Here is a 12336-nt window from a genome sequence, read left to right as displayed (position 1 = left end):
ACAAGTAAACTGTTCACAATATGCAATCAGTGCGCACGATGGCGCCATTTAGCTATAACTAAGTAAACAAACGAGAGAGGGAACAAGCACTGTAAGACATTCTTTTGATTTGATACATCAAAACACCAAGACAGAAAAAGAGATAACTCCCAAACTTTACTGAAGCATATAAAATTTTTATATTCAAAAGTCAGTGTAGGTTACAACTAATGTAGCAAAACTGTTTCCTGGTTTAATAGGCTGGTTGTTTTGATGTCATAGAAAAGGAATTCTCCAGCATTGCTGTGTATTGTGAGGAGACTGATAAATGTGATCTGCATGTCAATAGCAACTCTACTGTGATACACCATTTATATTTGTTTTACCCTAAACTTTAAAGAGTTTTTTGAACAAAGGGATTGTTTTCCTTCAGCCAAATATATATCTAGCCTACATGGGAAAAACGGACAGAAAAATCTAATTGTACAAAGACAAATGAAACTACATTTTTGTATCTAACATATAAGATACTGAGCTATACTCTGTTATAAACCTCGTATATGTTCTCCTAAAAACCATCAAAACAATGAAAAACAGATTTCTGTTGCCATCACTTATTGTCAACATCAGACATTTAACAGTAATCAGGATGTTTTTAATATTTCAAAACGTTAAAATGTTAGCAGACAAACTGAAGTTTCACCTGTGACATTTCATTTATTTGTTTGCTTAGTACACAAATACTTAGAATTATTATTTTTTTTTGTTAGATTGTTCAAAGCTTTTTTTAAGTTTTAGGTTTATGAAAATCTGGTAGATGCTAATGCAACCTGCAAAATCACTTCGAAAAATGTTAAATGTCCTCAGAATATTTTACAATCATGTATTTACAATATTCTAAAACTATAAAATGCACTACAAAACCTTAAAATGCACACATAGGTGGACTCCTTTAGACTCCTAAAGTGGTTCCTTTAGAGCAGGGGTGTCAAACTCAATTCCTGGAGGGCCGAAGCCCTGCACAGTTTAGTTCCAACCCTGCTCCAACACACTTACCTGTAGGTTTCAAACAAGCCTGAAGGACTCAATTAGTTTGATCAGGTGTGTTTAATTAGGGTTGGAACTAAACTGTGCAGAGCTGCGGCCCTTTTGGAACTAAGTTTGACACCTGTGCTTTAGAGTGACAACTGCCCCTGGGGGGATGAATGGGGCATAAATGGATTCCCTGATTGAAAGAGCCAAATTGCAGTTAAAGTCCACCATTTAATAATTTGGCAAATAATTTGACTACAGATGTCCATGTAAACACCATCACTTTCTCCCGTGTGTGTGTGTGTGTGTGTGTGTGTTTTGAAATAGACACTCCCACACCATCCCACTTTAGTTCCTCCGACACTCCCCCCTTAACAGCTGGACACGCCCACTTTTCTGACTTTTTCCTAAGTAGAGGTGTGAAAACACCCTGCTGAAACGAGGGGGTTTCATGGCCCTTTAATCTAATTAATCTGATGATGTTTACATAAAATGGGGACCCAACTTTGAAATCTTATAAAACATGCATTTAAACCTTACTTTGATATGAGATATCATTAAAAGCTGCTTTTAATATAATAAGCTCTTTTACATGAATAAAACAATTTTGTGTCAGTTTAATCTGACTGTACCCCTCAGACACATCTGTTTTAGGGAAAAGTGACATTAATTATGATAAAATAGCTAAACCAAACTGCAAAACTGTCATTATCTTTAATGTCTGGATTTTATTTTTACCTCTTTAAATACAAATAAAATGGCAATTTGAAATAAAAAAGAGAAAAATACACACTTATTTGATTAGCATATTCACAATTACGTGTTTACTGGGCTATTAAAAGGATTAAGTCTCATTATTGTTTTTCTTAAATACTGAAATAACAAGGAGACTTTTATTTATTTATGTATTTATTTTAACAGAAATGCTATTTGTTAGAGGTAATTTAGTGTAACAGGATGAAGAAATCAACATAAAATCTGTAAAAAATTACTTGTCATTTTACATTCCAAGAAATCAACAAAAGACGACTGCAGTGCTACAGCAAAGTTTACTATTTTTTTTTTTTTTACAAATTTAAAACAAAAATGTCATTCAGCGTAATGCCCCAAACACTTTGATTGGTAATTATGACCCTGGACGACAAACCATAAGCGTTCATAAATCTACATTTTGGACTTTCAGATTTACGCATTATCTAAAAACGGACTAAAAAAGTTTTCTGCTGATGCTTGGATAGTTAGGATCGGGCAATATTTGGCTGAGAATTTGGAATCTGAAGGGTAAAAAACAACAACATCCAAATACTGAGAAAATCATGTATAAATTGTCCAAAATAAGCATATTAGTAACCAACAATTGAGTTTTAATATATTTACAGAAAGAATCAAACAAATATTTGCATAGAACATGACTTTTTAATAAATACTCCAATTTGTTTAAGAATAAAAATAACAGCCAATTTGACCCATACAATGTATTTTTTCCTAATACCAAAAATGGGTCTGTGACGTCCCCAGGACTTCAGTATGGATGTGGCTGATCCTGATTGGGTGCCTGGTTGTCACTAATTGGCTCAAACCATATAAAAGTGTTTTGTGTGCTAGCTTCTGTGTGGCTACGGGCCGTCCTCGTGTTAAGATCATCTCTTCATTTCTGCAACCTTATGGTTTTGTTTAGCATTATTTATTTGTGTAGTTAAAGTAGTTATTTTCTTTATTTTTCCCCTAGACATTTGTTTGTTTGTTGATTTGTTGTTCTATTTAGTTTTATGTATAATAAATAAGTTGCATATACATTCTTTTGTTGTCCGAACTCTTTTATGTTGCGACTCAAACGAGGGGGTCGTAACAGGTCACAAAGAGAAAAGTAACAAAAAATGCAATTCACCTTGCTATTTTATACAGAATAAGTCCTGGCTTCTCAACAATACTTATCTGATACAAAACAAAACAAATATTCCTATCATGGTTTTCACTTTTCGTGTGACGTATCACGTTTAAACACCTTTGATCTGTTTCAGTAACCCCAAAAATAATTGCCACATCCAATTACTGTAAGAACAATAACAACAACTTTAACAATTACCTAAACAGAGTAACATTGTTGATTTGAAAGAAGTAGGAAAATGAAAACATAAACCTCAACAACAAAGAGCATAATCTATAGCCTATATATAAGGTCTATCCTCCGCAGGTCTCCTGGGAACAGGAGCTAAATCACTCTTATAATAAGCTCTCCTGAGCCGCAGGGTGTCATTGAGTAGGTGCATGTACAAGAGTTAATCTGCACATTATCTGTGCTAAGTCCACCACAGCAGCTTTTGCATAACACACAGTTGGAAAACATTTTCTACCTCTTCTGCCATAAACACTCATACTGTGGATCATGAAGCACATTCAAATACTCGTACTTTATTCTTCACTTATTAATCAATGGCCTTCAGTGGCTGCTGTCAATCTAATGTTCATCGTTTTACAATAAAATATGGATACAGTGTTTGGTTGAAAAAAAAAAAGAGAAAAGTTAAAATATGAGCTGAAAACATTGCAAGTTGAAGTTAAAATTATTAGCCCTCCTGTGATTTTTAAAGAAATATTTCCCCTAATTGTTTTACAGAGCAAGGATCTTTTTTTCACAGTGTTTTCTATAATATTTTATTTTCTTCTGAAGAAAGTATTTATTTATTTTTACAAGATTAAAAGCAGTTTTCAATTTTTAAAAACCATATAAGCTCAATATTATTAGCCCCCTTAAGCAATATTTATTATTTATTTATTACATGTATTGCCTAATTGCCCTAACATGCCTGGTTATATTAATTCCCCTAGTTAAGCCTTTGCACTTTAAGCTCAATACTACTATCTTGAAAAATATCGAGTAAAATATTGTCATCATGGCAAAGACAAAATAAATAATTTATTAGAAATAAGTTATTGAAACTATTATGTTTAGAAATGTGTTGAACAAATCTTCTCTGTTAAACAGAAATCTATCATATATATATATATATATATATATATATATATATATATATATATATATATATATATATATATATATATATATATATATGTATATTTATCTAACAGAAGGGCTAATAATTCTAGCTTTAACTGTATACCAAAAGTCTCAGTTCAGTGTGTCTCTTTAATATAACCATTAGATTATTGTCCAATTTAAAAGCATTCAGTTGAAACCAGAAGTTTACATACACTCTAAAAAAGGAACATAACTATTTAAAAAAAAATGTCTGATGGTAAATCATTCCGAAGATTTACTATTTTAGGTCCGTTAGGATTATCTAAATTGTTTACATTTGCTAAACGCCAGAATAAGGAGTGAATTTCTTTTGAGAATTTTTATTAATTTCTAGACAGTTCAAAAGTTTACTTACATTTCCTTGGTATTTTTTTAGCTTTGCTTTTAAACTGTGTCACTTTGGTCAAAGGTTTTGGGTATCATTCCACAAGCTTCTCACAATAGTTTGAAGGAATTTTGGCCCATTTCTCCTGACAGAATTGGTGTAACTGAGTCAGATTTGTTGGCTGTCTTGCTCGTACAAGCTTTTCCAACTCTGCCCACAAATTTTCTATAGGATTGAGATCAGGGCTTTGTGATGGCCACTCCAAAACATTCACTCTGTTGTCCACTCAAATGTTGTCAATTAGTCAATCAGAAACTCCCAAAACCTTGACACTATCATCTGAGCTTTTTCAGAGGCATAATAATTGTATGTAAACTTGACTTTCAAGAAAATTTATAACAATTTCTCAAAAATGATCTCTCTTATTATTCTGCTATTAAGCATAACAGAAACCAATTTGATAATCCTAACTTATCTAAAAGAGAAAAAGTTTAGTCATATTAACATCTGACTTTTTTAAAATAGTTATGTGCCTTTTTAAACAGTGTACATACAACTGCTGGTTTCAACTGTATGTCAATAGAAAGTTTATTTATTCAGCTTTCATGTTAAATTTTTATGTTCCCATTTTCATCTTTTAATTGACACTTTTTGTGGTCCAGGGTCACATTTATTCTTAATTTATGCAATTATTACATCTTTAATAAGACAATAATAACTTGTTTTAAAAAGTACATTATAACTTCTCAAATAATACCACATTCATGTAAACAGTATTCACATGCCGCTTTTAGGTTATGTTTGAGTTTACAGCTTCAACATTACAAAAAGTTTAGATAATACAGACTGAAGGGCAGTACATGCTGCTTTGCAAAAGCAATAACACGGTTTGATTATGTCAAAATGATGATGATGATGAATATTATTCTTTCATTCAAATGATTTGGAAGTTCAACTAACAGAAACTCAGGTATGTATTTACATGAGCTCCTCTTATATGTTATTTCAACACATTCTCATGGCAATTTGTAACTTTTTGATTTAGTGCTTAATTCGTATGAATTCGTACGATCTTATTCGTACAATTTAGTACGATTTGCTCATCACACAGTGACGGTTGGGGTTAGGGGTGGGGTTGGGTGCCACGCCTCCTTTTTTAAATCGTACATTTTTACACTAATCGTTAGCCACTAAACTGTCAAAACATAAAATACTTACGCTTCCTCGTGAGATCAGGCTGGTTATTTTCATTTTATGCAGGATTATTATGCATTAAAAAAATTAAAATATAAACAAACACACACACACACACACACACACAAAAACTATTAAAAAATAAACTGATTTCAATTTTAGTGACATATTATCAGTGGCTTGAGAGATTTTAAAAACAAATTGATTTCTATAATCAAAGAATCCCATCCCAAGATTTTACCAATGAGTGAGAATATTAACCAAGGAAATTTATTAACAAACTGTTTAAAACAGCAAATGAATTATACATTAAAAATGGGAACACTAACAGGTATATTTGTTAATATTATGACTAAAACATTATTCTTTTTTTAAAACATTTTTTTTATAAATAATAGGCCACTGTCATTTTTTGAATATCTTTCTGGCTTCTCAGACAAAACATCTTTAATATAGCATGACAAACATGTTCACAAATCTGAACTTTGTATTTTTATCATTAACAATTCAGTCACTGAACTCATGAGCATTTCTGAATATCTAAATCTAATTAATCCTCAAATTCATAAGCTCAACAAAAACATGTTTGATATGTTGTAACACTCAAAGTGGTGTCAAGCTCTGAAAAGCTACTTTGCAGTAAGTATATTTTATATGCAGCTTGTTCAAATGAAGCAAAGGAGCATTCAGTGCTATCATAAAAAAAAACAAAAAAACAGACCCAGATGCCATTCCTGCGCAAACACTGCATGTTGTTTTACAGTTTACAGGCCTCTAATTTTTAAGCATGGTGTCACCCTTAATTTAATACTGTCATTGTGGGTAAAGCAGAAACCTGAAGAGTGATCAATTTAATTGAAGATGGTTAGCTGATTAATAGCCCTCCTAAAAGACTGCTGAAATCATTGATGTGGAGTTTCCGGTAAACGCAATCATTTGTGACAGTAGAGGGTTCTTGGCTGATATTTGGCCCCTAGAGAAACCTTAATGAGTGGTGCTGCTTTGAATCTGTCTGTGTGATCCAGTGACTAACTCCCAGCCAGTGGGTGGCACTGAATGCATCATCCATTCAAGTCAGTCACGGAACGCCCACTCTGACTCTAAACATAGTCAACGTCCTCCATCTCGCTCTCCCCCAGAGGTAAAACACAGGGAAATCACGCCCAGGCTCATTTAACACTAAATGCTTCACATAGTGACAGTTATTCAGCTATAACTGTGATATTGTAGACTCTCTTAGGTTAGGGTTAGAATAAGCTGACGTATAATGATTTTTAGTCTGTAAAACAACTGTCGGGGATTGAGAGACCATCAAAAGGAGTGATATATTTGACGTCTAGTTAAAGATCAACACATTTTCTAAAAAATAAAATCTGTTGATGGTTCATTTAAATACAAACATAGGTTGGACATATACTGCATCTGATAGGTCCCACTTTTTCAGGAAGGCATGAGGAAACATCTCTAATCTCTCTAAGCTCTTCATAATTTGATTATTGAAAAATAAAAATAATAATTTATCAGTCAACTAGTTGTGTTTACAAACATTTAAATGTTTATAAACAATACGCACCTATTTACATTGTAAAAAATGCTGGGTTCCACACAATCGATTTCAGTTCAGACAACATGAAGGAATTAGGTTAACTTATTTGTTTTTATGAATTTAAGTAGATTAAACATAACGCAATTAAAAAAAGAACAACAAAAACCTCAAGAAGTGTGTTGTTTAACCTAATTTTAAAACAGCCATCATTTGTAAGTGTACGTAGGTAGCCATATCCTGTGAAATTAATAAATTCTTGCACATTAGTTGGGAAAAGTCTTCCTCTATAATGGCATTCAGAAAAGTTAATTTATGAAATAATTAATATAAACATAATATGTTTGTATACTGCTGTTTAATTAGATCTACCTATCCAACTTAGGCTAATGAGTAGGCCCACAAGGAATCTGCACGCGCAGAGTTCTGCTAATTTTTAGCCCATCATTAATTATTTTTATTTACTTGAGTAAATGTGTGTAAATCTATATTTATTCAGTTTTTTAATTATTCACAGTAAAATTATTGACTAATGTGAAAATGTTCATCTGATTTATGTACAACGCAGTTTGTACAGTAATATTTTCTGTCTTTTAGTAGAGATATTATATAAGAGACTTGCTTTGTTCACCAAATAAAGTGAATCTAATTGGATTTGCATTTTAAACATCAAATTAAAGTTAAAAATATATTAAAAGTATTAAAATATATATTTTTATTTCAGATATTTAGGTTTTGGTTATGATACTCCCAAAATAATTCAGCAAAAATCTCCAGATTTTTACCAAAATTCTCTTCAGAAATAGCAAAAAACATCTGCAGATTCCACATGGCCCTTCTAGTGAGTTAATGATTAAGGTTTTGAATAATGTTATACAAATAAAAAACTCAAACGGCTAACCAGAAATGGTCCTTGGAAAAAAAAAATAAAAAATTGTTTTTAGATATAAAAATCTCCCCAGAAATAACTGAGTGAACTCCCTTTAAGCTGTCTTTTATTGTGCTTTTACTGTTGTGATTCTAAAATAATTGTGCAATGTAATTGGTCCCCATAACATAATTATATTCAGTTTGCAATAAGTCAATATGTTAAAAAAATAAATAAATAAAAAATAAATAAATAAAATGTAGGTGAAGTTAGAATTATTAGCCGTCCTCAATTATTAGCCCTGACTATTATTAAATTTCTTTTCAGCATATTTCTAAACAATAGTTTTAACATGTAATTTCTAATAACTGATTTCATTTAACTTTACCATGATGACAGTATATAATATTTTACTAGTTTTATTTTTTCGAGACATTTTATTTTATTTTACATTATTATTCAGGTATAAGTGTTATTTAAAGGCTTAAGGTTAATTAGGTTAAGTTAGGGTAATTAGGCAAGTCATTGTATGACAGTAGTTTGTTCTGCAATCAATCAATCAATCAATCAATCAATCAATCAATCAATCAATCAATCTTTCTATCACAGAAATTTTCACAGTATGTCTGATAATATTTTTTCTTCTGGAGCAAGTCTTACTTGTTTTATTTCCGCTATAATAAAAGCAGTTAAAAATTTTTTTTAAAGCCATTTTAAGGTCAAAATTATTTTTACTCTAAGCTATATATATTTTCTGATAGGCTACAGAACAAACCATCGTTATACAATATCTTGCCTAGTTTACCTTATTAACCGTAAGCCTTTAAATGTCACTTTAAGCTGTACAGAAGTGTCTTTATTTCAAATATTATTGCTGTCATCATGGCAAAGATAAAATAAATCAGTTATTAAAGTTATTAAATAAGTTATAAAAACTATTATGTTTAGAAATATGTTGAAAAAGTCTTCTCTCCGTAAAACAGAAATTGGGGAAAAAATAAACAGGGGTGCTAATAATTCAGGGGGGCTAATAATTCTAACTTCAACTGTCTATAACTTAAGGGGGCTAATAATATTGACCTTAAAACAATTTTAAAAACTGCTTTATCTACAAAATGCATAAATTATCACAATACGAACAACCATATTTCTCAATCTGGCACCACTCTGCTATTTGTATTGGAAAGTCATCTATTGGAAGTAATGGCATTTGAATGGCTTGTATATTGTGACAAATCTATTTGATCAGGGTGTATTTATGTCCTACAGCAAGTATAATTTAAAAGGAAAGGATGATTTTTGAAAATACCTTCAAATACGAAAATGTGTCTCCACAAAAATCCAAGACACAGACAGAAACCATAACCTATACTTTCAGTCACTGCCTTATCTTCAACAAAAAGCCTCTGTTTTCTACAGTATGACCAACCATGTGCTCAGCAATGACTGCATCCACTTAAAGAAAATTTGAGGAAAGGATATCCAGTATGCGATAGAACATGAGGAATGGAAAATTATTTTGTCAAATACTAGTAAATACATAAGAGAAGCTGGAGGACAATTTACTTAGTATAAAATTATACAGAGGTATAACTTCACATCTGTTCGACTTAATATAATGGGTTTGGCAAGTAATAATGTTTCTTTGTATTTGGGACCTACTAGTTCACTAGTTCAGCTTTTTTGGCACCAAACCCTAAATATTCTGAGTAAATGACTTGGAACATTAATACCACTGTGACCAAGGTTGTGCTTACTGGGAACAGCCAAATATGCCAAATATTATAGAAGGGATGGTGGGGATTTCAGTGATGGCTAGAGTCATGTTAATACACTGGAAAACTCCCAAAATTCCAGAGTTAAAAGAATGGGTCAATATAATGACTTAAACAGCTTCAAATGAACGTTTACTTTACAAATTACATTATAAGGACAAAGTAGGGGTCCCTGTATTCCAGTGTGGGAAGACTTCTGTCTTTTCTAATGTGTACTTATTACACTGTATACATCCTGGCTTTACATTTAGTAGGCCCACCAGTGATCAATTGAAATATGTGTTTGCATTCTTTTGTTATTAACCAAAAAAAAAAAAAAAAAAAAAAACTTGAATTAAAAAAATATTTGTATTTTAGTTTAATATTTTAACTTTTATTTTAGTCGAAATAAAACGAATAAGTCTTTCTTTTAAAAAAAAAAATTAAAAATAATATATATATATATATATATATATATATATATATATATATATATATATATATATATATATATATAATATATATATATATATATATATATATATATATATATATATAAAATATATATATATATATATATATATATATATATATATATATAAATATATATATATATATATATATATATATATATATAWTATATATATATATATATATATATATATATATATATATATATATATATATATATATATATATATATATATAGAAAATACTGTGAAAAATTCCTTTGTTTAATTGTTGAAATGTTCCTCAATGAAACAAAATCCTTTTTTTCCCTAAAGATCATTAACAAGTTGGAACATTTATTTTTAAAGGTATCGAAAAAAAGAGCACTTAAGTGATTACCTATAAATTTTTTAGCAAACTGAGGTAAATAATGTTGAAATAACTTACTGTATTAGAGCTTTCACTTGTCCTGATATGCCCAATGGAAGGTGTTTATTGGTTGACCCGCCAACAGAGTATTACTACTGACACTTGATTTCCAACCTGATGTAACCTGTTTACTCTAATCTGGGATCAGTTGATGGAAAGCCTTAGGTAAGACTTCTTATATATGGTATATATAGCCAGGGAACAGTGTCGAAAGGTCAAAATGACGCTGACTATTGGAGAAAGCCACCTGACAGATTACAGAACTGCTTCAACAATTACAAAAAAAAGTCCAAATCATCCTTTGCATGCATCCTTTGAGGTTGGTCTCTCTGGGTTATTACTTGTTTACAAAGGAACCAAGGAACCATTACAATGAAAAAAAAAAAAAAAAAAAATTAATTGGATTTTTTTTAAGGTAAGTAGTTGCTAACAATTTATATTGGCTGAATTAAAACAAACTAATAAAGTTGAACATTAACATTGAACATTTTTTTTGTTTAAATTGTTCCCATATAAACTGTATGCAAGCACAAACCTTTACATTTTTATTTAAAATCCAACTAATGATTTTTTTCAGTGTACTTGTAATTTTGGAATCTGATTTTCGAAAGTGGACACAATAATTAAAAGTTCATGCATTGACAATAAAATAATACATTTAAAAATATATACAACACAGCTCCAGATGGATGGATGGATGGATGAATGGATGGATGGATGGACAAATGGCTAGGTGAACAAAAGGATAGACAGACAGACAGACAGACCGATAGACAGATAGATAGATAGATAGATAGATAGATAGATAGATAGATAGATAGATAGATAGATAGATAGATAGATAGATAGATAGATAGATAAACAAAATAAGAATGGATGCAAATGGCTAGATGAACGAAAGGATAAATAGATGAACGAAAGGATGGATGGATGAATGAAAGGATGGATGGATAGATCTATGTACCTATCTATCTATCTATCTATCTATCTATCTATCTATCTATCTATCTATCTATCTATCTATCTATCTATCTATCTATCTATCTATCTATCTATCTATCTATCTATCATCTATCTATCTATCTATCTATCTATCTATCTATCTATCTATCTATCTATCTATCTATCTATCTATCTATAGATAAATGAAAGGATGGATGGATAGGGAAATACATGAATGAAAGGATGCATGTATAGAAAGATAGATAAAAATATCCTAAAAAAAATCCTATCTTCCTTTCTTTTATCTATCTATCTATCTATCTATCTATCTATCTATCTATCTATCTATCTATCTATCTATCTATCTATCTATCTATCTATCTATCTATCTATCTATCTATCTGTCTATCTGTCTGTCTGTCTGTCTGTCTGTCTGTCTGTCTGTCTGTCTGTCTGTCTGTCTGTCTGTCTGCCTATCTATCTATCTATCTATCTATCTATCTATCTATCTATCTATCTATCTATCTATCTATCTATCTATCTATCTATCTATCTATCTATCTATCTATCTATCTATCTATCATCTATCTATCTATCCGTCTACCATAATGTACCATGAAAGATACTTGTCTGGGAGCTAAAAAATAACTAAATAGCCTATATAACTAAGGAAGAGTCTGTGTGTTCTCATAACAGAAGCTTTAAAAAACAACTCCAAAATGGGACATTTGTTGATTGCGAGCGAAATTCTTACTCGAACACCACTTATGGGGATAAAAT

The sequence above is a fragment of the Danio rerio genome, chromosome 9 (genome assembly GCF_049306965.1).
Source record: "Danio rerio strain Tuebingen ecotype United States chromosome 9, GRCz12tu, whole genome shotgun sequence".
NCBI lineage: Eukaryota > Metazoa > Chordata > Actinopteri > Cypriniformes > Danionidae > Danio > Danio rerio.
This window is presented reverse-complemented; position numbering follows the sequence as displayed.